General features: G+C 36.8%; 1 pseudogene; it reads left to right on the plus strand.

Annotated features, from left to right (window-relative positions):
* The first annotated feature begins 9,093 nt into the window (after nt 1–9,093).
* On the plus strand, nt 9,094–23,298 carry LOC130849542 (solute carrier family 22 member 10-like; annotated as a pseudogene).
* Nucleotides 23,299–24,160: the final 862 nt, after the last annotated feature.

The following is a 24,160-nucleotide window of genomic DNA, read 5'->3' on the forward strand; positions in this document are numbered from 1 at the left end:
TAGGCAGAATATTATTGGATGCTGCTTTTTTTTAAAAATTTAAATCCATTCATCCATTATATACCTTTTGATTGGAAAATTTGACCTATTATGATTAAAAGCAATTGTAGATAGGTAAGGAGTTACTATTGTCATTTTTTAAATTGCTTTCTGATTTGTAGATTTTTTTCTTCCTTATTTTGTTGCTTTCTTCATTTGTGATTTGATTACGTTTGGTAGTAGTATGCAATGAATCTTTTTCACAATCTTTTGTTTGACTACTATAGATTTCTCCTTTGTGGTAAACATGTGGCTTACATAAAGTATATTCATATCATCCTATTTTATGTTGATATAACAATGTCAGTGCATATAGAAACTATACTGTTACTGCTCCCCCCTCACATTTTACATTATTGATTTACAATTTATATCTTCTTTATGTTGTGTATCCAATAGCAAATTATTGTAGTGATCATTATTTTTAATACATTTTTTTAAAGTTTTGAGTATAGTTGTAAGTGAATGATATACCACTCAGACAATATTAGGTAATCTGACTATGACTATATTTTTACCATTAATCATGTTTTATATATTCATGTGTTTTTACCATGCTATTATCCTCTTATTTCTACTCTAAGACCACCCTTTAGCATTTCTTGTAAAGCAGAGTCAGTGATGTTGAACTCTCTCACCTTTTATTGTTATGGAAAGTTGTTATTGCCTTCATTTCTGAAGGACAGTTTTGTTGTGTACAGTATACTTGGTTGAATTCTGATCCCTTTTACATTATTTTGAAAATAAATCTTCTCACTCTCTCTGGCCTACAAAGTTTTACTTCATAAATCTGGTCATAGTGTTATGGAGACTCCCTGGTAAGTGAAAGTCACTTCTCTCTTGCTGCTTTCAAAATTTTCTCTTTTTGTCTGACGTTTGACAATTTAATAATAATGTGTCTCAGTGTAGCTATTTTCAGGTTTAACCTATTTGTGGTCTAGGAATCATGAATCTCATGTCCATTGTTCTGCCCACAATTGGGAAGTTTTCAGTCATTATTGGTTTAAATTGACTTCTGTTCTTCTATCTTCTTGAATTCCCATAATGCATATATTGTTTTCTTTGTGATGTCCCATACATCCTGTAGACTCTCTTCACTCTCTTTCATTATTTTTGTTTATTCTCCTTGGACTGGTTAATTTCAAATGGCCCATCCTCTTGTTCATTGATTCTTTCTTCTGCAATATTGAGCCTCCTGTGCAAGCTCTCTATTAAACTCTTCAGTTCAGTCCTTGTATTCTTCACCTCTAGGATTTCTGTTTCTTTTTGTTTTAGGGTGTCTTCTATTACGTTGTTGAACTGAAGTTCAACATTTTGTTCATGTGCTATTTTCCTAATTTAGTTTTACTGTGTGCATGTGTGCTACTGTGGTTCACTGAACTTTATTTATTTACTTATTCATTTATTATTTTTTGGGGGGTACACCAAGTTCAATCATCTGTTTTTATACACATATCCCCGTATTCCCTCCCTCCCTTGACTCGCCCCCCACCCTCCATCGAGTCCTCCGCACCCTCCCTGCTCCAGTCCTCTAAGGCATCTTCCATCCTCGAGTTGAACTCCCTTTGTTATACAACAACTTCCCACTGGTTATCTATTTTACAGTTGGTAGTATATATATGTCTGTGCTACTTTCTTGCTTCGCCTCAGCTTCCCCTTCATCCCCCGCCCCCCTCTCAAACCTCGAGTTCGCCAGTCCATTCTCTGCACCTGCATCCTTGTTCTTGTCACTGAGTTCATCAGTACCATTTTTTAGATTCCGTATATGTGAGTTAGCATACAATATTTGTCTTTCTCTTTCTGACTTACTTCACTCTGTATGACAGACTGTAGGTCTATCTACCTCATTACATATAGCGCCATCTCATTCCTTTTTACACCTGAGTAATATTCCATCATATATACATGCCACATCTTCTTTATCCATTCGTTTGTTGATGGGCATTTAGGTTGCTTCCATGTCCTGGCTATTGTAAATAGTGCTGCAATAAACATTATGGAACATGTATCTTTGGAGATTGTGGGTTTCTTTGGGTATATGCCCAGGAGTGGGATTACTGGATCATATGGTAGTTCTATTTATAGTTTTTTAAGGAACCTCCAAATTGTTTTCCATAGTGGCTGTACCAACTTACATTCCCACCAACAGTGCAGGAGAGTTCCCTTTTCTCCACACCCTCTCTAACATTTGTTATTTCCAGATTTTGTGATGATGGCCATTCTGATCAGTGTGAGGTGATACCTCATTGTGGCTTTGACTTGCATTTCTCTGATGATTAGTGATGTGGAGCATTTTTTCATGTGTTTGTTGGCCATCTGTATGTCTTCTTTGGAGAAATGTCTATGTAGGTCTTCCACCCATTTGTGGATTGGGTTATTTGCTTTTTTGGTATTAAGCTTCATGAGCTGCTTGTATATTTTGGAGGTTAATCCTTTGTCCGTTGTTTCATAGGCAACTATATTTTCCCATTCTGAGGGTTGCCTTCTAGTCTGGTTTATGGTTTCTTTTGCTGTGCAAAAGCTTTTAAGTTTCATGAGGTCCCATTTGTTTATTCTTGATTTGATTTCCATGATTCTAGGAGGTGGGTCCAAAAGGATCTTGCTTTGATGGATGTCATAGAGTGTTCTGCCTATGTTTTTCTCTAGGAGTTTTATAGTGTCTGGCCTTACATGTAGGTCTTTAATCCATTTGGAGTGTATTTTTGTGTATGGTGTTAGGAAGTGTTCTAATTTCATTCTTTTACATGTTGCTGTCCAATTTTCCAGCACCACTTATTGAAGAGGCTATCTTTTTTCCATTGTATATTCGTGCCTCCTTTGTCAAAGATAAGGTGCCCATATGTGTTTGGGCTTACCTCTGAGTTCTCTATTCTATTCCATTGATCTTCCTTTCTATTTTTGTGCCAGTACCATACTGTCTTGATCACTATGGCCTTGTAGTATAGTTTGAAGTCAGGAAGCCTGATTCCACCAACTCCATTTTTCCTTCTCAAGATTGCTTTGGCTATTCGGGGTCTTTTGCGTTTCCATACAAATCGTAAGATTGCTTGCTCTAGTTCTGTGAAAAATGCCATTGGTAATTTGATCGGGATTGCATTGAATCTGTAAATTGCTTTGGGTAGTACAGACATTTTCATGAAGTTGATTCTTCCAATCCAGGAACATGGTATGTCCCTCCATCTGTTTGTGTCATCTTTGATTTCTTTCATCAATGTCTTAAAGTTTTCTGCATACAGATCTTTTGCCTCCTTAGGCAGGTTTATTCCTAGGTATTTTATTCTTTTGGTTGCAATGGTGAATGGGAGCGTTTCCTTAATTTCTCTTTCTGCTCTTCCGTTGTTAGTGTATAGGAATGCAAGAGATTTCTGTGCATTAATTTTTTATCCTGCTACTTTACTAAACTCATCAATTAGTGCTAGCAGTTTTCTGGTAGAGTCTTTCAGGTTTTCTATATATAATATCATGTCATCTGCAAAGAGTGACAATTTTACTTCTTCTTTTCCAATTTGGATTCCATTTATTTCTTTTTCTTCTCTGATTGCAGTGACTAAAACTTCCAAAACTATGTTGAATAATAGTGGTGAGAGTGGACACCCTTGTATTGTTCCTGTTCTAAGAGGGAATTCTTCCAATTTTTCCCCATTGAGAATGATGTTGGCTTTTTGTTTTTCATATATGGCTTTTATTATGTTGAGGTAATTTCCTTCTATGCCCATTTTCTGGAGAGCTTTTATCATAAATGGATGTTGAACTTTGTCAAAAGCTTTTTCTGCATCTACTGAGATGATCAAATGGTTTTTATCCTTCAATTTGCTGATATGATGTATCACATTGATTGATTTGCATATATTGAAGAATCCTTGCATCCCAGGGATAAACCCCAGTTGATCATGGTGGATGATTTTTTTAATGTGCTGTTGGAGTCTGTTAGCTAGTATTTTGTTGAGGATTTTTGCATCTATATTCATCAGTGATATTGGTCTGTAGTTTTCTTTTTTTGTGACATCTTTGCCTTGTTTTGGTATCAGGGTGATGGTGGCCTTGTAGAATGAGTTTGGGAGTGTTCCTCCTTCTGCTATATTTTGGAAGAGTTTGAGAAGGATAGTTGTTAGCCCTTCTCTAAATGTTTGATAGAATTTGCCCGTGAACCCATCTGGTCCTGGGCTTTTGTGTGTTGGGAGATTTTTAATCACTGCCTCAAGTTCCGTACTTGTGATTGGTCTGTTCATAGTTTCTATTTCTTCCTGGTTCAGTCTTGGAAGATTGTATTTTTCTAAGAATATATCCATTTCTTCCAGGTTATCCAATTGATGATCCCATCTCTCATGATGTTTTGTATTTCTGCAGTGTCCGTTGTTACTTCTCCTTTTTCATTTCTAATTCTGTTGATTTGCATCTTCTCCCTTTTTTTCTTGATGAGTCTGGCTAATGGTTTATCAATTTTGTTAATCTTTTCAAAGAACCAGCTTTTACTTTTATTAATTTTTGCTATTGTTTCCTTCCTTTCTTTTTCATTTATTTCTGCTCTGATCTTTATGATTTCTTTCCTTCTGCTCACTTTTGGGGTTTCTTTGTTCTTCTTTCTCTAGTTGTTTGAGGTGTAAGGTTAGGTTGTTTATTCGATCATTTTCTTTTTTCTTAAGGTAGGGCTGTATTGCTATAAACTTCCCTCTTAGAACTACTTTTGCTGTGTCCCATAGCTTTTGGGTTGTTGTGTTTACATTGTCATTTGTTTCTAGATATTTTTCTTTTTCCTCTTTGATTTATTTCATGATTTCTTGGTTGTTTAAGAGTGAATTGTTTAGCCTCCATGTGTTTGTATTTTTTGCAGTTTTTTTCCTGTAATTGATATCTAGTCTCATGGCGTTGTGGTCTGAGAAGATGCTTGATATGATTTCAATTTTCTTGTATTTGCTGAGATTAGATTTGTGACCCAAGATGTGATCTATCCTGGAAAATGTTCCATGTGCACTTGAGAAGAAAATGTAGTCTGTTGTTTTTGGATGGAATGTCCTGTAAATATCAATTAAGTTGAGATGGTCTAATGTGTCATTTAAAACTTGTGTGTCTTTATTTATTTTCTGTTTGGATGATCTGTCCATTGATGTAAGTGGGGTGTTCAAGTCTCCCAGTATTATTGTGTTACTGTCAATTTCCCCTTTTATAGCTGTTAGCATTTGCCTTATGTATTGAGGTGCTCCTATGTTGGGGGCATAGATATTTACCATTGTGATATGTTCTTCTTGAATGGATCCCTTGATCATTATGGAGTGTCCCTCTTTGTCTCTTTTAATAGTCTTTAGTTTAAAGTCTAATTTGTCTGATATGAGTATTGCTACTCCAGCTTTCTTTTGACTTCCATTTGCATGGAATCTCTTTTTCCATCCCGTTCCTTTCAGTCTATATGTATCCCTTGGTCTGAAGTGGGTTTCTTGTAGGCAGCATATAGAAGGGTCTTGTTTTTGTATCCATTCAGCCAGTCTGTGTCTTTTGGTTGGAGCATTTAATCCATTTACATTTAAAGTGATTATTGACATGTGTGTTCCAGTTACCATTTTCTTAATTGTTTTGGGTTTGTATTTGTAGGTGTTTTCCTTTTCTTGTGTTTCCTACTTAGAGAAGTTCCTTTAGCACTTGTTGTAAGGCTGGTTTGGTGGTGCTGAATTCTCTTAACTTTTGCTTGTCTGGAAAGCTTTTGATTTCTCCCTCAAATCTGAATGAGAATCTTGCTGGGTATAGTATTCTTGGCTGTAGGTTTCTCTCTTTCAGGACTTTCAGTATATCCTACCATTCGCTTCTGGCCTGCAGAGTTTCTGTAGAGAGGTCAGCTGTTATCCTTATGGATTTTCCCTTATATGTTATTTTTTGCTTTTCTCTTGCTGCTTTTCATATTTTTTCTTTGTGTTTAACTGCCATTAGTTTGATTAATATGTGTCTTGGTGTATTTCTCCTTGGGTTTATTTTGTATGGGACTCTGTGCTTCTTGGACTTGGTGAATTATTTCCTTTCCCATGTTGGGGAAGTTTTCCACTATAACCTCTTCAAATATTTTCTCAGACCCTTTCCTGTTTTCTTCTTCTTCTTCTGGAATGCTTATAATTCGAATGTTGGTACGCTTAATGTTATCACCAAGGTCTCTGAGACTGTCTTCCATTCTTTTTATTCTTTTTTCTTTTTCCTGCTCTGTGGCAGTTATTTCCCCCATTCGATCTTCCTGCTCACTTATTCGTTCTTCTGCCTCAGTCATTCTGCTGGTTATAGCATCTAGAGTATTTTAAATTTCAGTTATTTGATATCCATTGCTGTTTGTTTTTCTGAGTTCTTATGAACTGTTTCTTGTACTTTCTCTATTTTGTTATCAAGATTTTGTATCATTTTTACTATCATTACTCTGAATTCTTTTTCAGGCATTTTTCCTATTTCCTCCTCATTTATTTGGTCTTGTGGGTTTTTTTTCCTGCTCCTTTGCCTGCATGGTGTTTCTTTGTTTCCTCATGGTTGTCCAAAGTTTTGGGGTTGCTTGTCCTGGCGATAGAGGTGTTTATAGAAGACCGTCCAAGCCTCAGACTAATGTCCAAGTATTGGATTAAACGAATATGAAGCCTAGGAAACACATACATGTATAAGACACACAATTACTGAATCCGTTAGGACATAAGGCTCTAGAACGACCTGACAGAACCCCAGTGTGCTATCAAATATTCAAAGAGAAACCCAGCAGAAATTGCCAACTGAAACAGAACAAATCAGAGACAAAAGCAAAAGCAAACAAACAAACAAATAACACCTTACACATACAAACACTAATCCAGGGCGGTTTTGTAAGCTAAGATGAAATATAGAAAAGAGCTAGAGTACCACCAGAGAGAATGGAGATTCTCAGAGTGAAATTAGACAGTTGTACTAAGAGCTAAGATAAAGACATAAAGCTAATACTAAATAGCAAGGCAGTGCGTCATCTGGAGAATAGAGCAAGAAGTCTGAACAGATCGATAATGTTGCTTATAAGTATGTTAAGATAAAATAAAGTTAAAATGGCTGGAAGAAAGGGGAACATAAGAGCGTAGTGTGTTTGGAAATATGGAAATAAAAAGAAAGGAATAGAAATGTATAGAAGATAGGGATGAGAGGAAAGTATGAGAGATATATTGTTTGTACTACCAAAAACTTAGCTAGATATAGAAGTATATAAAAAGGCAAAAAATTAAAAATAGAATAAAAAATCATTAAAAAATTATGTTATAAAATCATACATCCCTTAGGAGTAAGATCGTAATTAATAAAGAAAAAACAAAAAAACAAAAAAAAAAAAAGAGAAAGAAAAAAAAAAATCCAGAACTGATCCCAGAATGGGCCAGTTCAATAGGATCAATACTGATTTTTTTGTTTCCTTAGAGTCTCAGCTGTAAGTGTCCTTCTGCTTGCCTTGGGTTTTTTTGCATTATTCTGTGACCAGCCAAGGTTCCTTTATTGTTCGTCTGTAAGTGTAGGTGTGTGGGGAGGGAAAGGGTACAATAGTGGCTCCTTCCCCTGGGAGTGAATGAGCAGTGGCGCACTGTTGTTTCAGTCAGGCTTGGAGGTGCCTGTTGCAGAGGGATGCTGGTGGCTCAGGTGTAAACAGAAAGTCTTAGAGTTGGGCCTCTCTTGGGTTTTTTGTTTGTTTGTTTGTTTTTTTCCTGGCAGCCTCCCTGCTGCCAGTGTTCCAAGGGGTTTTAATCTAGCCCCGCCTGAGTGCCTGAGGGTGTTGTTTACCCTGAGCGCCTTAGGTGGCCCACAGGGCGTCTCTCCACTGCCTGTTGCAGAGGCACTAGAAGAGAGAGAGAGGCTATGCACATGGCTCTTCCCCCCTGCCCATGAATCTGCAGCTTCCAGCCGCCATCATGGCGGGGCAGCTCTCAGGGACTGGCACTCCTCACCGCGGACCTCTTCCCTCTTGTCCTCTCGGTCTGTCACCTTACTGGCAACAATGTTTCTTACCCTGAACCAGCTCTCCAGTTCCCTCGCTCCTCCTCCCGGACCCTCTGTTCAGCTGTGGATCAACATCTCAGTTCAGGAACGCTGAGCTGCGGTGTGGATCCTCCATTTGTTTCTCACTCCCTCCCGACTGCCACAGCTCCACCACTTCACCCTCTTTGAGCCATCGTAGATGCCTCCCTACCAGTTATGTCGGGCTCCTTGCGGTCCTTTCTGGTGTCCGAGGCTGTCTGCTGGTGTTCAGCTGGTTCTCTGTGGGAATTATTGCGTCCTTCAGTGCATTCCCAATGCATATGTGGAGAGGGATGCATTCCAACTCCCTCTACTTCGCTGCCACCTTTTTTCCACTCCACTGAACTTTTAAAATAGGATTATTCTGTAAGTGCAAAAGTAATCCTGGGAAGGTAAACCCTATGTGAGTTTACCACTGCCTTTCTCCTCTATCTTCATTTCAAGGAATCTAAAATTATTGTGAGGTCCTTGTGTTATTTAAACTGAAGCAATATATTAATTACCACAAGGTTGTAATTGCACCACATTCCTCTTTACTTTAATTAAAAACAAGGTATTATATTTTGTTATTTACTCTAGTCTAAAGTCAGTATAAACCAGGAAAACACTTGCTTTCTGCTCTTGCCACAGAAAAGTCATAAAGCAGTCACTTCTGTGTCTCTTAATTTCCATCTTCTGAAATGACTGAAAACTGTGATGCAAGCTTATTTTATTTAGAGATCATGTACATGCCAAAGTCCAATGTTAACTTTGCAGAATCACCTTGAGGACAAGCACATTGAAAGACTAAACCTTTAAACAGATTTAATGTTCATCTTTGGTGAATAGAAGCATCGTTGATGAATAATTTTCTCTATGACTTTACTAAAAATTAATACATCCTGATTCCAAAAAGACTGGGGTAAGTGCTTTTACTGCTATGTCCCAGTAATGAGGTGACAGGACCCATTGATGAGAAACTTGTGTGATTAATAAGCTTAGTGTCAATTAATGAAAGAAAACTTTTTCTCCCTCTGAACTCATCTCCATAAAAACATTGTGCCTCCACTTGAGGATCACCTGTTCACAATGGCCTTTGAGGAGCTCCTGGGTGAAGTTGGTGGCCTGGGAAATTTCCAGGTTCTTCAGATGGTTTTTGTTCTTCCCTCTATCATACTAGGAACCTGTCAATGACTGTTGGATAACTTCACTGCAGCCATTCCTGGTCATCACTGCTGGGTCCCCATCCTTGATAATGATACTGTCTCTGATAATGACACAGGGACCCTCAGCCTTGATGTCCTCCTGAGAATCTCCATCCCATTGGATTCAAACTTGAAGCTAGAGAAATTTCATCACTTCCTCCTCCCCCAGTGGCAACTCCTTCACCTCAAAGGGAGCTTTCCCAACATGACTGACCTGGACACTGAGCCCTGTGTCATGGCTGGCTGTATGACCAAAGCTCCTTCTCCTCCACCATCATGACTGAGGTAACGGCCCCATTTACTTCCTGTGAGAGCATGGTCTGGGTGTTTAGAATAACACAAAATAGCCACTGTTCAAATCTTCAGTTTCTTTTTAGACAGGGTAGCCAACTCTCTGTAAGTTTTTAGCAAACAGTGATTGCATATCTTTTTAATTGCCAAGAACTTACATTGCAACTGAGTACAGTGAAATCAACCACCTAGACATAAATTATACAATCATAAAGCTTTAAGTTTAGTATGAAAAATGACGATTAGACAAGTAAGTGCTTGATATAATGTCCAAAAAATTATTCTTGGTTGCTTGTTCTTGGCCTCATTCTAAGCTGAAAATATTTGTATTAATATAAAATATCTCATGCCTTGCTACTTGTCAGAGAAACAAATCAGAGTGTATTTCATTCTTGATGTAATATCCAGACATAAATATTAAACAAACAAACTGACAAAAAGCCTCAATGTTTTCAGTGTGTGACAAAGATTGAAAACCACTAAGTCACGCAGTGTTAAGTGACTATTAAGATTGGCTCTTGTATAACTTAGTAGATTTAGTGGAGGTTTTCTAGAGAAAGCCATGCTTAAGCTTAGCATGAAAGATACAGATGAGTAAATGTAGCAAAATGAAACCAGAGAAAGTGTTCACTGAGGGCTATTGGAGTGAATATTGAGGGATATAAGATGCTGAGAAGCTTCCTCTGTTCTGGTTTCCTTCTCTCCCAGTGGGACCTAGTATGTGATTATCAGTCACAGAAACCATTGGTTCAATTTCTATTCATGGCTGGAATCCTAGTGGGGGGTCTCATATATGACCATCTCTCAGACAGGTGAGTGTCTCCAGATCACTGCTGACCTACTTCTGTGGTGTTTCACAGTTTATGGTTAATTCTTTCATGAAGAAATCTTTATTGTTTCCCCAATATACAATTTATACTGTTGTGGGTTGCCTTGGTTCCCAGGGAACTATAGATGGAAATACTGAATTAGACTCATTGTGATGAATGCCATTTTGTTGCCACAGATGTCTCTGTACTGGACTCAGAAATGGCATCTGCACAAGATCTCAAATTTTAAGAAGATTGAAATCATTACAAGTATCTTTTCAGGCCACAGTGGAGTGAAACAAAAATTGATACTTATAGAAAGTGAGAAAATTAACAAATGTGTAGACACTAACAACACAGTCTTGAAATACCATTGGGTCAAAGAACAAATCAAAAGAGCATTTTAAAACTGCAGGAGGAAACAAAATCAAAAACACAACATACCATAACGTATGAGAGAAAGCAAAGGTAGCACTATCCCAGGAATGCAAGCATGGTTCAAAATATGCAAATCATTAAACATCACACACCATGTTAACAGAATGAAAGATAAAAACTACATGATCACGTCAACAGATGCTGAAAAAATGGACAATATTCAACACCCATGCATAATAAAACTTCTCAACATAATAAATATAGAAGAAACTTGCCTCAAGACAATAAAAGCCATATATGAAAAGTCCACAGCTAAAATTCAATGGTGAAAGACTGAAAGCTTTCCCTCTAACATCCAGTATAAGGCAGGGATACCCATTCTCATCACTTCTATTTAACACAGTTCTGGCAGACCTAGGTAGAACAATTAGGCAAGAAAAAGGAACAAACTACATGCGAATTGGAAAGGAAGGAGTAAAACTACCTCTGTTTGCTGATGACATGATGATATATGCAGAGTATCCTAAAAGACAACAAAAAAGAAAGAGCTAGAACTAATAAATGAATTCAGTAATGTTATAGGATCCAAATCAACATGCAAAAATCGGTGGCATTTCTATACAAAATAAACTATCCAAAATCATGATATTAAGGAAAAAATCCCATTTACAATAGCAACAAAGGAAAAATTTAGGAATAACCTTAACCTTGGAGGCAAAGGACTTGTACACTAATAATTGCAGACATTAATGAAGGAAATTAAAGAGGTTGCAGATAAATGTACAGACATCCTGTGTTAAAGAATTGGATAAGTTAGTAGTGTTAATATGTCCATACTACCCAAAGTGGTCTACAGTTTTGAAATGATCTATTAAAATCTTTCTTTAGGGAAAAAGAAAAAAAAAGCTAATATTCATGTGGAACCATTAAATACCCTGAATAGTCAAAGCTATTGAGAAAGGACAAATATGCAGGCATCACATTTCCTGATTTCAAAATATATTACAAAGCAAAAAAGCAATCAAAATAGTATGACATTAGAATAAAAAGAGACGTATAGACCGATAGAACAAAGTTAAGAAACCTGCAATAAGTTCATGCATTTATGATAAACTGATATGTTATTTGGGCACCAAGAAAATGCAATGAGTAAGGGCTAATGTCTTCAACAAGTGGTATTGGAATAATTGGATAGGCACACAGATGAATGAAATTGGATGCTTATCTCAACATAAATTTTTTTTTAATGCGCTAAAGACTTAAATGTAAGATGTGTATCAGTAAAACTTCTGCATGTAAACACAGGAAAAGTCTTCTTGATGTTTGTCTGAATGATATACTCAATATTATTAATCATCAGGGAAATGGAATCAAAAGTACAACTACATATCCCCTAGCACCTGTTAGGATGGCTATTATCAACACAACAACAGCAACAAAATTGGCAAGGCTGTGGAAAAAAGGAAATACTTATACACTCTAGTTGTGAATGTACATTGGTACAGCCATTATGGAAAGCTGTGAAGTTTCCTCAAGAAGTTAAAAAGAACCAGCAATCATACCTCTGAGTATATATCCAAGCAAAATGAAATAACTGTCTCAAAGATATATCTGCTATCCTATACCAATGTATAAAAACAATGTAAATGTCCATCAGTGGATGGATAGATAAAGAAAATGTAGTATAAACGTTCAGTGTAATACTATTCTGCCTTAAAATAGAAAGAAATCCTGCCACCTGAAACAACACGAATGAACATGAGTTTATTATGCTATGTGATATGAGCCAGGCACAAAACAAATACTGCATGACTTCATTATATGTAGAATCTGAAATAGTTGAATCAGAAGAGCATGGTATAGAGTTGTGGTTGCCAAGATTTGGGGAGTGATAGAAATGAGGAGAGATTGATCAAAGGTACAAAGTTTCAGTCTTGCAGGATGCCTAAATGCCAGAGATGAAAGATATGGCGTGACAAATATAGCTAACAGTACTGTATTGTATACTCAGAATTTGCTAAAAGGTAGATCATAACTGTTCTCACTATATACAAAAATAGTATCTGTGAAATAATTCATGTTAAAAGCTTTATTGATCTTTTTACAATATACATACATCGAAACATTACAGAGCACACCTTAAGAATATATAATTTTTGTCAATTATACCTTAATAAAAGTAAAAATGTTTAAAATATACAAAAAATAGAAAAAAGAAATAAAATCAACAACCTAACTTTACACCTTATGGAAGTGCAAAAAGAAGAGAAATCCAAATCCAAAGCCAGCAGAATGGAGAAAAATAATAAAGATTAGAGGGAAGATAAAGAGTAAATAGGAAAACAATAGATTCAATGAAATAAATAATTCACTGTTTGAAAAGATCAACAAATTGATATTTTTGGCTAGACTACAGAGAGAGAGAAAGAAAGGGAGAGAAAGAAATATTTAAAATGAGAAAAGCAGGGGCATTAATGGCAACAGTAAATAATAAAAAAGGAATTGTAAGTAATACTATGGCAAGAGTCTATCAACAAATTGTGTTCCTTGATGAAATGGAAATATTCTTAGACACATTCAAGTCACCTAAAGTGAGTCAAGGAGAAATAGACAATCTCAATAGAGTGAAAGCAAGAAGAGATAGAATTAGTGATTTTAAAAATAAAAAATTAAAACAAAGAAAAGTCAAACACCAGACAGCTTAATTGGTGAATTCCACCAAACACTTGAAGTATTACTACCAAAAATCCTTGAACTCTTTCATAAAGCAGAAGAGGAGGAAAGTTTCCTAACTCATTCTATGAGACTAGTGTTACTCTGATATGAGTCAGATAATGACATCACAAGAAAAGGATAGATCAATATCACCTAAAACTTAGATCCAGAAATCTTCAACAAAATGCTAGCAAACTGAATCCAACTGCATATTAAGAGTATTACACACCATGAACAAGTGAGCTTTAGCCTAAGAATGCAAAGGTGGTTCATCATAAGAAAATCGAGCAGTGTAATATACCACTTCAAGAGAATAAAGGGAAAACCCATAGTATGGCAACTGATGTATAGGAGGCATTTTATACAATCTAACACTCTTTCATGATAAAAATAATAAGACTTCTAATAAAAAAGGGAACTTAAAGGGTATTTAAGAAAAAAGCCTATGCTAACATCATATTCAATGGTAAAAGAAGAAAGATTTTATACTTAAATCAGGAGCAAGACAAGGATGTCTGCTTTCAGGTATGCTATTCAACATTGTACAGAATAATCTAGAGTAATTAGTCAAGTAAGAAAAATAAAACTTATCCAAATGTAAAAATAAGTGAATCTACCTATATTTGTAGATGATATAATCCTAAATATATACAAAATTCAAAAGAAGGCACAAGAAAGCTACTAAAGCTAATAAAGGAATTCAATAATTTTGCAGGGTACAGTATAAACACATAAAACCAGTTGTTTTTCTGTATACCTGCAGTGAACAATCTGAAAAGGATTAAGAAAGTTATCACCTTTACAACACCTTCTGAAAGAATAAAGTACTTGGAAATAAATTTAACCTAGGACGTAAAGGACTTGTACATTGAAAGCTATAAAACCTTGCTGAAAGAAATTAGAGAAGACCTAAATAAATGAAAAAGTATCCCATGCTAATGATGGGCAAAGACTTAATATTATTAAGAAATGGAAAAGTTGAACCTCAAATTCATATGAATTTGGGGCTCCCAATAGCCAAAAAATGCTGCAAAAAAGAATAAATTCAGAAGACTCATACTTCTTGTTTTGAGAACTACTGCAAAGCTACAATAACCACATTTTATGACACTGGCATAAGCAGAGATGTGCAAATCAGTGTAAAAGAACTGAGTCCAGAAATAAACCCATACATTTATAGCCAACTGACATTTGACAAGGATGCCAAGACCATTCTATGTGGGAAAGAACAGTCTCTCAAGCAAATGGTGTTGCATAACTAAATGTCCACATATAATAAAGTTTACACTTCCCTCACATTTTATACAAAAATTAACTAAGAATGCATCAATGACTTATATGTAAGAGTTAAAACATTAAAATTCTTGAAAAAATATAAAATAAATAAATGACCTTGTGTTTGGAAGTGTATTCTTAGACACCAAGATGTATTCTTAGACAAAAGAAAAATAGGTAAATTGGACTTCATCAAAATTTAAAGCTTTTGTGTATCAAAGGCTGTTTGAAGAAAGTGAAAAGACAACCTACAAATTGGTGAAAATGTTTGCAAATCATCTCTCTGATAAGGGTTTAATATTCAGAACAGATAATAACTCAATGAAATGGCAAACTAATTAAAAAATTAGCTGAAGACTTGAACATATATTTCTACATAGAAGATAGAAAAATGGTCAATAAGCACATGAAAAGATTCTCAATATCATCAGTTATAAAGGAACCACAAATTAAAACTGTATGGGAAAGCACTTCACATCCAAGATGGATATAATGCTTAAAAAAACAGAAATAGCAAGTGTTGAGCATGTGGAGAGATTGAAACACTCCTACATTGATGGTGGGAAAGTAAAGTAGTGAAGCCACTGTGGAAGACAGTTTGGCAAATCTACAAAAATCTAAACAAGGGACTGTCATATGAACCAGTAATTACATCATTGGGTATATACTCTAAAAAATTGAAAACAGGGACTTACGTAGTTATACATCAGTGCTCATTACAGAATTATTTACCATAGCTAAATAAGAGAGTCCAAGTATCCATCGACATACAAAAGGAGAATCATAACATTGTATATATACACCATGGAACACATTTAATGGAATATCATTCATCTAGAAAAAAGGAATGAAGTTCTGGTATATGGTACAGCATGAATGAACCTTGAAAAAATTATACTAAATGAGATATGCCAGGCACATTAGGCCAAATATTGAATCCTCTTTTATGAAATACCTAGAAAGGCAAATTAATTAAGGAGATAAATGGTAGATTAGAGATCAACAGTGAAGGGATGAATGGGGAGTTATTACTAAATAGTATAGAATTTGAATCATGTATCTAATTCTCTCCATTTGTTTCATGTATTTTAAACTTTTATCGAGCTCATAGACACGATATTTTTAGCATTATTATTTCTGGAAATGTATATTGTTTTGATATTTATTTTATTTAATGTTAACATAAAGACTCCATCCTTATAACTACTATGTGAATGGAACACCTAATTGACTTTCAACCTATAATATTGTGGGCAGCATAGAATTGTCTCCCTTTTAAATCCCATTCTGTTATCTCTGTCATTCTATAGAGTGCTTAGGTGATTAGTTTGGTGTGATTGTTGTCATGGTCTTGTTTCAGTCTACCATCTCATTTTTTTGTTTGACACATTATTTTCTGGATGGTATTAATGATTATGAATATGATTATTTGGTGTTGCTTTTTTTCCTATGTTTCAAATGTTCAGCCTTTTGGGGGATTATTTGGATTTTTGAAGAATTCTATTTCCAGTATTTCAGAGGAATTTCCATTCCCAAAATATGTGCATTAGCTTTTATTACTGGGTGTACATGTTAGCACATCCTGTTTAGCCCAAATTGTATCCACTAAGGTCTCCTTTTCTTGATACACATGGAACACAGAGTTCCATTTTCCTTATTTGTCTCATATCTTCCTTTCCCCTTCATTCTTCATTTTGCATAATTCTTTTCTCTGAGAAAATTCTATAATTTCCTCTGTTTGGGTTGTGGTGCTCTTATAGTCCATTACAGATAAAGCATATTGCTTGAGATCTCAAAATCCAGATTCAACAAAGAATGACTATTCCATAAACTTTTAACAATTTTGATGCATTGTTCCACTGATATTTTGCCTTAGTTTAGCCTTAACCCGACTGGTCCTAGACACCAAAGTACACTTTTAGCACGCTTGTGTTCTAGACATTGTACAGACTCTCTACCATGGTAAATACATATATTAGTACAATGGGTGCTTGCAGTATATTACAATTTCCAACTTTGTAGTTTCATTTATATGGTATCACTTGGTGTCCAAGGCCGTCTGGTGATTGAAAGATGAAGTTTTAATATTCTTAGTCTTTATTATAGACAAGAAGTGTAAATGTGAGGAGATTTCCATTCTTAATTTTTCTCTTGCTTACTCAAGCTTTCAGGTACATGAATCACTTGTTAAAATTTCAAAGTATGCTTTTGTTTTCTTTATTTTTTTCCATAAATTGTCATTACTCCCATAATTTAAGCCAACTCTCTGTTTCTTAGGTTTGGGAGAAAGTTAATTCTCAGGTGGTGTTTGCTCCAGCTCGCCATCGCTGGAACTTGTGCAGCCTTTGCTCCAACCTTCCTCATTTACTGCACACTATGCTTCTGGTCAGGTTGTTCTGCTGCAGTTGTCCTAACAAATAGCAGTATGCTCCGTAAGTCAACAATTTTGACCTCAATTTTGCAGTCCTTGAATCTGACCGTGAAATTTCACTTCTGTCTGACATTAATATCCCAATTTTACTTTCTTTCAGTTGTAGAGTGGACAAGGTCCCAGGCAAAAGCCACGGTAATAACACTGGCATTCTGTGCCATTAGTATTGGACAGATAACCTTGGTAGGGCTGGCTTTTGTCTTTTGAGAGTGGAGCACCCTGCGGCTGGTGGTGTCAGTACCTTTGTCTTTTTCTTCTCCTCAAGGTATGAGCCTTCTCTCTCACTCTGTCTTAAGGGAAACTGGGATAAAAATGCATATTGAATCAGGATATATTGATTTTCTTACTCCATGGATTATATCTTATTGTTTGGACATAAAACACTTGGCTATCATCTGTTCACTCTGTGCAAATTGAGATTTCAGAAGCAGAACAGTATCATGGTCATAGAGTTATTCCAATGTTATTTGCCTTAATGTAAAATACAGCCTCAAATATTTTAAAAAGTAATAACTTTAATACATTTTTGCCTTTGGAATGCATCAAGTTCGGGTAAAGTTTTTAGTGATTTTCATTTTTTTGTAGATGAAATGTAAGTAAGTGGCTCACTTGCATAATTAGTTACCAACATTGCTGGTAGTGGCAGGAGTACATGCAATCATTGTTGGGCTTTGAGCTTTCACAATTAGGGGGATGTTTTAAAGAGTATATATTGTGAGGGTAAATTTGCTAAAACTAATGATGATCTTTAGAAGAGAATAATGCTCACTGGGGACTCTCAAGCTGAAGCCTCATAAGCTTCTTGGAAAATCTGCTGAGTAAACAGGGAATTTGACTCCAAAGCCTGTATAAGTTTGCATGTAGTACAGCTTTCAAGTGAACTGCATGGAGTGGTCTTTCTCATATTTTCCTAGTATTTGTATGAAAGGATGTGATTTATGTTCCTAACTCAACAAGTGATATGGTGGATTTTGGATGGAATGCAAAACAAATTTATTATTAATAATCAAATCACAAATAAGCAAGAGAGAGTTGACTGCACTTGTGTGCTCTTCCTTCATCAGGTGGCTGGTGGAGTGTACTCGGTGGCTGATTATCAACAATAAACCAGATGAGGGCTTAAAGAAACTTAAAAACGTTGCACATAGAAATGGAGTAGAGAATTCTGAAGCAACCCTGAACATGAAGGGGGCAAGAACAGGAAGGTGGTTACTGGGTTGGAGGAAACTGATGCCTGCCTTCTCCTTATTGAGATAGACAAACTGCTTTTCTAACAAGGGCAGCTGGTTGAGATTGCAAGCTCAGTTTCCTCATCTTTCATGGCTGTCTAATAGAAAAGAAGAATCACCTGCTGTAAAACTGCTACCTTTAGCTCACTTCCTCATCTGATTCTATAGCCTGTGTACTCTCCTGTATGCCCTGACCCCTCTGTGACCACATTTTCAAAATATCATTGTTGCTGTCTAATTTTCTGGAATCTCCTTTAACACCTTAGATCCTCCTTTGTATCACATTCATACCTGCGATTGCTTGTATTGTATACTATTTTTATACTAGAAAGAAAGGGAACACACCATTCTGGTCCTATTGGGTGTCTGTGCCTACCACAAATCCTGGCACTATGTTGGCAAATGACACATGTCTGTTGTTGAAGGTTTTGAGAGCTACCATGCAGAAGGAGGTGGAGGCAGCACAGACCAAAACTACTGTGTTTGACTTGTTCTGCACACCCAACCTGCATAAAAGAATCTGTCTTCTGCTCTTTGTGAGGTGGGCTTCACATAGTGCATGACAACATTCAAAGAGGGGGACATGAATCTATTTATTTCACAGAGTACGAAAGTATTGTGAGAGGGAGGGAAGGAAAACATGCCAATTAATAGATGTTTGGAGATAGTCAAAAGGTTGTAAAAAGACTAGTATAGAACTGACTCTACGATGAAGTGTTAATGATGTCATGTCTCACTACCAGTCTCTTCACCAGAAATTGATGATGAGAATTTTCATGTCAGTACTGAATTTGGCATTTAATTTTCTACATTTTTTCTTTCCATTTTAATTGCAGTTAATCTTGCAAACAGTAACTTGAAGATATCATGAATATAGACAGATTAATGAATATTTCAGTATGTAAAAATGTAACCAACATCCAGATCAAGAAAAGTCCAAATTCCTCAAAATTACATTGACCATCACCACCACCACCACTGCTGCCACTCTCATTTCCTCCTCACTGCCCTCTTCTGGGCAAAAAAAGCTTAAAATGGTTGTGATCCATCACCCCCAATGAAGTGTTGCCTGATCTTGACCTTCACATGATGTAGATGATAGAAGGGTTCTGTGACAGGTCCCCTTTCCTTATGCTCATGCATGAATAGTCACCCACTCTGTTCCATGTAACAGTAGGTTGTTCTCCTCCCTGATGTTTTAGTTTCAATTAGATGAATACACTACAATTTATGTATGTACTTCTATGTTAGTGGACATCCTATGGAGTATGGCTTCATAATTTCTCCCTCTTCATCATCATCATCTCTCCCTCTTGTTAGCACACTTGATGTGTTTCTCTGCTTTCTGTTCATTTACCTCTTGTCCCATTCTTGTATATTATCTCTTGGGGAGATATGAACACTTACTTCGGTAGAGTCAGGAGGATAAATTTTAACTATAATTTTGAATTGTTGAAGACTTACTAAAAAATAACATACAGGAAAATATAGACCCACTACCAAGCTTAAGAAAGTAACCATTGAATTGCATGTTTTAACTCTTCCTGCGCATATACTAGTGGACTGCTGCTTCACTTCATTGCACTGTGCATTTTCACCTTTTGCATGTCCACTATGACATAGACTTATGTTTCTGAATCCTAGACAACTAGAGTGGAAAGAAAAGGCGAGGAGTTATGTGCTTGCAATTGCTATGATCTGTGATGGTTTCTTCTGCTGTAATATAAATCAAGTTTTCACTGGGTGTAGTAAGCAATTGAAGTGCTCCTTTCCCTCAGATGCTTTCTGGGTAAATTGTACATCCCCAGTGGGAACCCTTGATTTCATTTCCTATGGTACAGTTGTGCGTGTTTGTTTGCCTGATTTCTTTACACTTTTTCTTAGGGGTGAGAAATCAGATATGAAATATAAATTTCCCAGAATTGTGTTAGACCCCAGGACACGCTGCTCCCAGGTCAAAGAGACATAGGTAGTCTCTTTGCAACTTTAATCACTAGTTAGAAGAGGGAAATTCTTCACAGTATTTGGGTTGTGGAGCAGAGCAAGGACTCACAGGATACTGACAATCCTCAAAAACAAATCCTTCCCCTAATTTCAATGTTTTAATCCTTTTCTGTTCAAATTCTCTATACCATCCAGTATGGTGATTGAGTCAGGTTAGGCTTTCCTGTCACTGTCAACTAGGCGTTGAGGGACTCAGACAAAAGAGTGACAGAGAGAGTGCCGTTTTCGTGTACAGCCATGAATTTTTAAGCTATCTTTATCACCTTAAAATGAAGTACTCTACAAATCAGACTAGGTCTTTATTCTGTAACATTGACCATTGGCTGCCTGGGTAATATAATCATCAACTGCAGCACCTGGGCTGTAAATTTTATGGCTTGTGTCTTTCCTCTTTTGTCCACTATAGATTTGGAAGCACAATACCCTTTTATGGCATCATCATCAATCTACAGCACTTTGGGAGCAATATTTTCCTGTTGCAGGTAATCTTTGGAGCTCTCATGGCCTCAGCCCAGTGTCCTGCACTTTTAGCACTGAATCACATGGGCTGTCGACCAAGCCAGATGCTTATCATGTTCCTGGTGGTACTTTCCATTTTGGCCAACACGTTTGTGCCCCAAGGTGAGAGAAGACTGCACTTTGGGAAAAGGAAGTGTCTTTTTCTATCCTTCAGGAATTTTATTGGCCCCACTTTTCTGAAGCCAGGAATAAAGAAAGGTCCCAATTAAGAGCTAAGTATTTCCCCAAACCAATTTGAGGGTTTATGGGAAATTCTGCTACTAAGTTGTTGGGGAAGAGCCAAAGGTCCATAAGGGGCAGCTCAGATATATATTTATCTTTTTCACACCCTAGAAGTATCCAGAAACTGGTACCATTTAATCCTCACCCTTCCTCTAGGACAGTCCTTGTTCACTTGCCTTTTGTCCATTCACACTTCTAATAACAAGCATAGAGGGGTGAGGCCTTGCAATTATACCCCAAGTGAGGACACAGTATGGTCGCTCCCTCTCTTTGGGCTCTTCATTACCAGCTTTGATGCTAGTCTACTTTGCCATCTTTATGTATCCACATTTGAGTGTGGTGATACATTACCATGACTACAGCTTTTGCTTATAGGAGTCTTCCAGAAAGCAAACAAACAAAGAGAATCTTGCTTTTTGAAGTGGTAGGGTGTGCAGCAGGATGAAGAATTTAAGCATTTTAGAATTCTTGTCCATTATCTATTAGATTACTTTGTATGTTAATAGAATGATGATATGTAATGAATAGGAAAGCCTTAGTGGGCACTATGCTTCACCATCTCCCAGTACAGGAATATACTTTACAGTATTAGAGACTGGTGGACTCTGCTCCTCAAAATATCATTAATGATGCAGGCTTACTACAGTACTATTTAATTATTTCTAAACATAAGGCTACAATTAGATTTCTTTGTATATTGTGCAGAAAACTGATTCTCTAAAAATTTTCAGTTGTTCCTAAATTCTGACCTTTTTTTCCAAATGGAAGTCTCTGCCTTTGTGTCATTATGTCTAACTTTGATGTAGATCTGGCTTCTCTTCAGCCTGTCCACTAACAGAGTAGTCCTGTCTTTCTATTACTCTCTCATACCACATACACCCCATGGCAATGCTGTATCTACACCAGGTCAACTGACTCATTAGTGTTTACCTGGCACTTTCCTGATTTTACCAATGAAATTCCTACATTGCTAAAATATTATAATTCCCAGGAAAATCCGGATGACTGGTCACTTTACATCCTGCATTTTAATTGCAAAGTCATCAAGGCTAGAGCTGAGTCTTAGACTCAGTTATTGTCCACATGACAGTCCTAACTTCTACAGTAAGGATACAGCAGGTAATGGACAGAGTAAGTGAAAGCTAATTTCTATCAGACTCAACTGTTTTTCTTCTTTGGTAAATCTCAGCTATGTCAGGAGATTTTCTGTAATTTATCCAGATAATTTTATGTACTTTTTACCACCTATGTTGAAAATTTTACATTTCTTACTTTATCCTCCGCTCCACGAACACTTTTCTACAACATGTTTCAAACATACGGATATGCTATAGATTTTTTTTTCCTGACTAAATTTGGTGGATGCTGATTCCTTCAGCCCAGATTTTTTAATCTCACTGCTCTCCCTCTCTCCAGAAATGCAGACCCTGCGTGTGACTTTGGCAAGTGTGGGAATCACCTTTGTTGCTGCCTCTGTCACCAGTAGTTCTGTCCACTTTTCTGAACTCATCCCCAGTCTCCTCAGGTATAAGAGTTTATGGGTGTTCTACCAGGACTCAAAGTAGGACTTTCCCAGCTAATTGAAGCTTCTTGTAGGAATATACACAATAAGATCTGTAACTACATTAAACCATTTGTCATAGAAATAGTAATAACATACTAACAAAACCTATAGCCATAGTTTATTGAAAAAGCTGATTTGGTGCCATGTACTGTGCTAAGCAGTACTTCAATGCATCCTCTCATTCATATTTAGGACCACTTGTCATGATAGGTGCACTGTGTACCATGCTGTTTAAAGAGAGGAAAATGGATCTTAACATACTTTGACCCAGACAAAGACAGCTAGAAAATCACAGTACAAATCACAAGTCTTTGCCATCAACCCCATTTGTTTAGCAAATGGGTTTTATTGCCTTCCATAATCAAGTCAAAGTAATATTTCACAAATTTCATGTGTGGGTTTTTACTAAACTGTCAATAATATGTATTGCTTTTAACCCCTCAGGGCAAGAGCTGCAGGACTAGATATGATAGCCAGTAGGTGTGTGACAGCACTGGCTCCCCTACTGATGACCCTAGTGGTGTATCTACCCACTCTGCCCTGGATCATCTGTGAAGTTCTTCCCATCATTGCTGGTCTTGTTGTCATTTTCCTACCTGAAACCAGAAATCTGCCTCTGCCTGACACCATCCAGGATGTGGAAAATAAGTGAGTAAACCTTCCAGCCATCCCTTGGGAGGGGCTGTGTGCTTTGGATCTTTGGGTGAGAAAGGCAAAACACTGAGTGGGCCCCTCAGATCACTGGGAAGGCTGAGCCTTGCCTGGGATACTTCCATCTTGGGGCATTGCCTTCATGAGTGGCAGGTCATTTCTACCCACTGTGAGTTCCAGTCTAGACTGCAGAGATCCTCTCTGCCCTGTTCTCTGCTAGTTTAAGTGCTGAAGAGGTGGTAATTAGCTCTGTTATGAGGGCACATTCTATCTGCCTTCGTGATTGTATTTCATGATCCTCAGATACATTGAAGCCTAGGATATAAAGGGGAAATGAATGAAATGGCCAGTGAAGGAATAATTTTAGGAAGATGCCACAGAGTTAAAGATTCTCTTTGAAAGATAATAAGGAAATAAATGTTATGTATATGCCTGTAAGAGTCATACAATTTTGCTATCACAAGTAACAGAAAGATTGAGAAAGGGGAAAATAGGGAACTGTTAAAGGGTATTTAAAAATAAAAATGGTATATTATTTTCCCAGGACTTCCATGATAAAGTTCCACAAACTGAGTGACTTAAACAACAACAATTTATTGTGTCACAGTTCTGGAGGCTCAAGTTATTTGCAGGGCTGTGCTCCCTCTGAAGGCCCTAAGAAAGGGTCTGTTCCAGGTTTCTCCTGCCTTCTGGTGGTTCCTTGGCTTGTGGCAGCATAATTCCAATCTTCACATGGCGTCTCCCTGGCATGCCTCTGTATCCACAGCTCCCCTATTTATAAGGATACCACCATATTGGGTTAGGGATCCATCCTACTCCAGTTTGACCTCATCATAGTTAATTATATCAGCAACATTCCTGTT

This window comes from Hippopotamus amphibius, chromosome 3 (assembly GCF_030028045.1).
Source record: "Hippopotamus amphibius kiboko isolate mHipAmp2 chromosome 3, mHipAmp2.hap2, whole genome shotgun sequence".
NCBI classification, from domain to species: Eukaryota; Metazoa; Chordata; class Mammalia; order Artiodactyla; family Hippopotamidae; genus Hippopotamus; species Hippopotamus amphibius.